We start from the raw sequence: 6,809 nt of genomic DNA, 5'->3' as shown, positions 1-6,809 counted from the left end.
TGTTAAATTGGTGTTTCCATGGAACAGGAAGGCTGGGGCATCCTCCTCTGCCATCTTTCTGATGCTGATCTTTTTTTATCATTTGGACTTTCATACCATGTTTAAGAAACCATTGACTAACCAAAACCATGAATATGTAATCTTATATTTTCTTCTGAAAATTCAGTTTTAGTTCTTATATTCAAGTCCAGGATTCATTTTGAAACTTTTTTGTTTATGGTCATGTCTGACTCTTTGTGACCCCATGGACTGTAGCCTACCAGGCTCCTCTGTCCATGGGATTTTCCAGGCAAGAATACTGGAGTGGGTAGCCATTTCCTTCTCCAGGAGATCTTCCTGACCCAGGAATCGAATCCCAGTCTCCCACACTGCAGGCAGATTCTTTACCATTTGAGCCACCCGGAAAGCCCCACAGTATACAATAGAGGTCCTAAAACTTTATGTGTATGTATATCTTTTTCTCCAAGCATTATCTATGAAGATTGCCTTTCTCTTACTGATTTTTCTGGTCCCCTTCGTTAAAAATCAGTTGGCCATAGCTTTAGGGTTTATTTCTGTTCTCTCAATTTTATTCCTTTATGTCAAATTCTGTTCTAATGCCTGAATCACACTGTACTATAGCTTTGCAGTAATCTTTGAAAGTGAAAAGTGAAAGTCCTCTAAGTTTCTCTTTTCCAATATTGTTTTGGCTAATCTGTGTCTTTGAATACATATTAATATTAATAACAAAGATATTACAAATTGACAATTAATGATAGAATTGACAGTTAAAGTCAGTTTCTGCCCCAAAAAGTCAGTTGAGATTTGGATGGAAATTGTGTTGAAGCTATAGATTAACTTGAGAAGCATTGCCTTATTGACAACACTAAGCCTTCTTTTTTATTTTAATTTTTTAATTTAAATTTATTTATTTTAATTGGAGGCTAATTACTTTAGAATACTGTATTGATTTTGCCATACATCAATATGAATCCATCACGGGTAGTATGAGGAGGGGGGTGGTATCAGGATTGGGAATACTAAGCCTTCTAGAGCTATCTTTCCATTTATATATTAGAGATCTTTATTTTCTCAGAACACTGTTTTTTTTGGTTTATAGTTGACAATTCTTACACTCCTATTAATTTGTTAACAGAAAATACATATTATAAAACAATTTTTGTTTCATGATGAGAGTAGAAAACTAACACTATGAATCACTTAAAAAGTTCTGGAGCTCTGTCTGAGAAATGGGATGAGCGGCTTTTGCATCACTCTGGGAGCACACCCTCCTGAGGCACCCTACGCTCCTGCAGGACATGTGGGGCACAGCACACACGGGGAGCGTGTGGCTCAGGTCCCGCTGGAAGCCCAGGAAGCCTGCACGGCCCACCCAAGATGCTCTGGCCACGATGATCAAAGAGAAAAACCTGAGGTCAGAAGGGAATTGGTTCCTAGAGGAGCCAGAAAGGCTATAGCCTTGGAGTGTAGAAGAGTCTCCCGGGCTCATGGTCCTGGTTGAGAAGATGGTGCCCAGTGGCCTTATGCTGGGTTTGTTCCCCAGGTGTCTGTGCCGAGGAAAAGCTGCAACTTTTTCCAACATGGCCTGCCACTTCTCACTGGTGAGGCTGAAGTACCAGCTGTATGTGCGGTCTCAGCCTGTGAGGGCTGCTGGCTGAAATTTTTGTACTTTATGTCCTGTCCATACTGGAGGAAGTGGCCAGGGTTAGCACCTCAAGCAGCAGCTCTGAGCTACAGAAGAACAAGATGCTGTTCATGATGGCTTCCAAGCAGATCACAGAGGTCTGCAGCAGCAGGTAATAGGAGGCCACCATAGTGGACAGGAAGGTCAAGATTAATAGCATGTGGCATCTTCCATTGACAGAGACTTCCCTTTGCACCAAAAAGTAGTCAAATTACTTCAGTTCCAAGATACAGGAAGAGTATCATCACATCCAGTACTAGATTGGCTGTTGGATATAGGAGCAGGAGATCTTTATACAGCAATACAAGGAGTTCTAGCAGGAAATAGGTAGCATAATACCATCCATTCAGAAAGGACAGGATTTCCAGGAGGGTGGAGGACAATCATTTACCTCCAAAATGTCACCTCGTGGTAGCATCTTCAGACTTCGTCTATTAATTTTTTCTGTATATTTTATTCTCTGTGATACTCTTTTTTTAAATATAAATTTATTTATTTTAATTGGAGGTTGATTACTTTACAATATTGTATTGGTTTTGCCATACATCAACATGAATCCACCACAGGTATACACGTGTTCCTCATCGTGAACCCCCTCCCTCCTCCCTCCCTGTATCATCCCTCTGGGTCGTCTCAGTGTACCAGCCCCAAGCATCCAGTACCATGAATCAAACCTGGACTGGCAATTCATTTCATATATGATATTATACATGTTTCAATGCCATTCTCCCAAAACATCCCACCCTCTCCCTCTCCCACAGAGTCCAAAAGACTGTTCTATACATCTGCGTCTCTTTTGCTGTCTAGCACACAGGGTTATCATTACCATCCTCTTTTAAATAGATTTTTATGAGATTTATTTTTGTATTGTCTATTGCTAGTGTGGTTTAGATGGTAAATAGTCTGTATGCAATGTGGGAGGCCTGGGTTTGATCCCTGGATTGGGAAGATCCCTTGGAGGAGGGCATGGCAACCCATTCTAGCATTCTTGCCTGGAGAATCCCCATGGACAGAGGAGCCTGGCAGGCTACAGTCTATGGAGTCACAAAGAGTTGGACACGACTGAGCAACTAAGCACAGCACACACATTGCTAGTGTAGAGAAATACAACTGAGTTTTACAATTTATTTAGTATTCTGCAAAGTTGGTAAACTCATTTGTTATTTCTGATGGATATTTAGTGGATCCTTGGGAATTTCTACATACAAAATTATGTCATCTACAGATAAAGACAGTTGTATTTTTTATTTTCCAATATATATATCTTTTATTTATTTTCCTTCTCTTAGTTACCCTCACTAAAACTTTGAATACTTTGTTGAATATACATGGTGATAGTTGACATCATTATATTTTTCCTGAATTTATGGTGAAGAAATCAGTCTTTCAGCATTTAGGATGAGAATTTCTGTAGGTTCTTTATATTTGCTCTTTATTAGGAGGTATAGTTGGTACACTCCATAATTGTACATCTTGTGGAGATTGTACATATGCATACACTTACAATACCATCACTACACTAAGGAACTAACTATACTGACTCCTGGAGAAGGCAATGGCACCCCACTCCAGTACTCTTGCCTGGAAAATCCCATGGACAGAGGAGCCTGGTAGGCTGCAGTCCATGGGGTCGCTAAGAGTCAGACACGACTGTGACTTCACTTTCACTTTTCACTTTCATGCATTGGAGAAGGAAATGGCAACCCACTCCAGTGTTCTTGCCTGGAGAATCCCAGGGATGGGGGAGCCTGGTGGGCTGCCGTCTATGGGGTCGCACAGAGTTGGACATGACTGAAGTGACCTAGCATACTGACTCCAGAAATTCTCTTCTGTTCTTTTGTAATTTTTTAAATGAACACAACATAACATCCATCCCTTTAACATATTACAAAATGCACAATACAATGTTGCTAACTAACTAACTAACTAACTATATATAGCCTTATTCATCTTGAACAAAATACTTTATACTCATTGGGAAATAATTTTCAACTTGTCCTATCCCTTCAGCTCCTGACAACTACCTTTCATTGTACTCTCTTCTTTTATGAATTTGACTATTTTAAAACCTTGTATAAGTGGAATTATGCTGTTTGTCCTTCAGTAATCAGATTATTTCAGGTATCATAATGTCTATATGCTGATACACATTGTCCCAGTGGCAGGATTTACTTCTTTGTTATGCACAGATAATATTGCATCTTAAGCAAGACTTAAAGACAGACTTGGGACTCTAAAAATCTTCAGAAGAAAAAGATAGGGAAAATCTTTGACATTATTGTTGGCAGTGATTTCTAGGATTTGGCATGAACATCACAGGCAACAAGACCAAAAATAGAAAAGTGGGACTACATCAAGCTCAAAAACTTCTAAAAAGCAAATGAAATAATCAACAAAATGAAAAGGTATACATGCTCTTCATTAGGGTGAAGTCCCCTTTTATTGCTCATTTCTCATCTATTTTCTAAAAGAGTTTGTGAAGGATTCATGTTAATTCCTTTGAAATGTTTGGTAGAATTCACCAGTGAAGCTAAATAAGCTTGAGCTTGAGTTTTAAAATTACTAACTCAAGATCTTTAACCTTTATAGTCTTATTTAGATTTTCTATTCCTTCTTCATGTCAGTTTTGGTAAATTTTGTCTTTCTAGGAATTTGTTCATTTCATGAAAGATATCTTTTTCTTCCTTCCGATGAATATTCCTTCCAATCAGTCCTGAGTATTTATTGGAAGGACTGATGCTGAAGCTGAAACTCCAATACTTTGGTCACCTGATACAAAGACAAGAACATTGGAAAAGACCCTGATGCTGGGAAAGATTGAAGGCAGGAGGAGAAGGGGACGACAGAGGATGAGATGGTTAGATGGCATCACCAACTCAATGGACATGAGTTTGAGTAAACTCCGGGAGTTGGTGATGGACAGGGAGGCCTGGTGTGCTGTAGTCCATGGGGTCACAAAGAGTCAGACATGACTGAGAGACTGAACTGAACTGATTCCACTATTGTTTAGTTATTAGTTTGTACTGATTGTGATTTCTGTCATTTCATTCATCTAAAAATGATTGTTTCACATACTCCTCACACATTTTTTTTTTTCTTTTGAGGGACCTATATGAACCCTTGGTTAATTTAACACTGAGCAGTTAGAGTTTCTGATATTTACCTTAGTGCAGGCTGGCATATGCTAGTTTTTGGGTAGTGACCTCCAAGTTTTGCCTCATGTAAGCATTCCATTCTTAAAAATGAATGTACTTTGCAGCAGATCAAGCATATTTGTGACTTGTGCTGAACCCCTATGGGGCTGCCTAGAAGGGTCACTGTAATGAAATTTGAGCTCTTAAGAAATTACTATCAGTTCATTCATCCTGAAATTCATTTATTCAGTAAGCATTTCTTTTGTTAACTTTGCACGCAGTATTGTAGTAAATAACAAAAATTAAATAGCAATAATGGCTTTCAAAAATTGTGCAAGGCACAAACAAATACTTTTCCTTATTAAAAAAAGAAATTTTAAAGGCAAAAATAAAAAAATAGGATAAGGGAAGTGACCAGGAAGCAGAGAAACACATACAGTTGATAACAAGACAGAGAAAGAAAATGAAGAGGGAGAAATTGTGAAACCATGTTCCATAGGATTAATGGAAGCTGGCACTTAACAGAACTCATTGAACATGTCTTACAGAGTAGCAGAAAAGGGAACAGTTTCTTAGAAAACCCTCTACTTGTAACCTGCCTTTACTAGTTAAGCCTACTTTAGTTATTTTTTTCCCTTGTCTCTAACTACAAACCCTCCCAGCTTCATGAACCATATGTAATTTATCATCAGACTTCTAACCACATACTTCTGGTGTATGAATCACCATAGTAATGGGGGCTTAAGTTGTTTTCCAAAAATTTGGAGTCAGCTCCTATCCAATACCCACTTGGCTTCCCAGGTGACACTACAGTAAAGAATCCACCTACCAATGCAGGAAACTAAAAAGACTCGAGGGTTCAATCCCTGGGTCGGGAAGATCCCCTGGAGGAAGGCATGGCAACCCACTCCAGTATTCTTGCCTGGAGAATCCCATGGATAGAGGAGCCTGGAAGGCTGCAGTCCATAGCGTCACACAGAGTTGGAAATGACTGAAGTGACTTGGGCATGCCCTGCCCAATACGCCTGCCCCAAAACTAGTTGAGCCCACTGACCCTAAACATGGGCCTGCAGAGAAATGAATTACCTCACATTTTCCCAGCCTCCAATCACCTTTCCAAACGCCTGAGACCACTCCTCTTCTTTGTATCATAAATATCTCAGGTCTCTGGCCTTTGGGGATGCAGAGCTGAGATTTGTTCTGCTGTGTCCTCACTTAGCTACCTCACAAATAACACTTTCTCTGTGGCAAACCTCAGTGACTCGGTGTTTGACTTGTCCTGCAGTGGGCAAACCTAGATGGATTACAAATTTGACGAGCAAGCCAGGAGATATGTCTAGACAGCCCTTTTATCCATGGTTCTTTGGCCCCTTGCCAGTATTGATAGCCTATGGATGAATCCAAGCAGCTGCCTGGTACACACTGCCCAAGATTTCCCCCAGACCCAAAAAGATCAATGTTTTCAAGTAACTTAGGCATGTCCCAAACAGCTCAGTGCTTTTAGGGATAAAAAAGTTATCTAACATCCCAGAAGTTGAGTCACAATGCTTGGCATCAATCAAACATTACCAGGTAGAGAAAAGTTATAGGAAAATAGGATACATGATGATGATAGAAACTATAAATGAAGAAAAAAGATAAACTGAATAGTCTTACATCTGTTACACAAAATAAACTTATAGTTAAACATCCTCCCACAAAGAAAACTACAGGTATCTTCACTGGAAATTTTACCAATTATTTAAGAAAGACATATAACCCATCTTACCCAAACTCCTTCAGGAGTAGAAGAGAAAAAAATGTTTTCTAACATTCATTCTATGTGGGCACCATTGCTCTGATCATGGAATTATATTCCAAGAAATTATGTTTGTGTGTGTGTGTATGCTTAGTTGCTCAGCTGTGTCTGACTCTGTGACTCCATGGACAGTAGCCCACCAGGCTCCTCTGTCCATGGGATTTCTCAGGCAAGAATACTGGAGTGGGTAGCC

At 39.6% G+C, this 6,809-nt stretch overlaps 1 pseudogene; it reads right to left on the bottom strand.

The window, feature by feature from the left end:
- Positions 1-428: 428 nt before the first annotated feature.
- Positions 429-2,155, bottom strand: LOC120874603 (annotated as a pseudogene).
- Positions 2,156-6,809: the final 4,654 nt, after the last annotated feature.

This window comes from Oryx dammah, unplaced genomic scaffold (genome assembly GCF_014754425.2).
Source record: "Oryx dammah isolate SB20612 unplaced genomic scaffold, SCBI_Odam_1.1 HiC_scaffold_15, whole genome shotgun sequence".
NCBI lineage: Eukaryota > Metazoa > Chordata > Mammalia > Artiodactyla > Bovidae > Oryx > Oryx dammah.
Note: the sequence above shows the minus strand (reverse complement) of the source record. Positions and strands in the feature narration are given on the sequence as shown.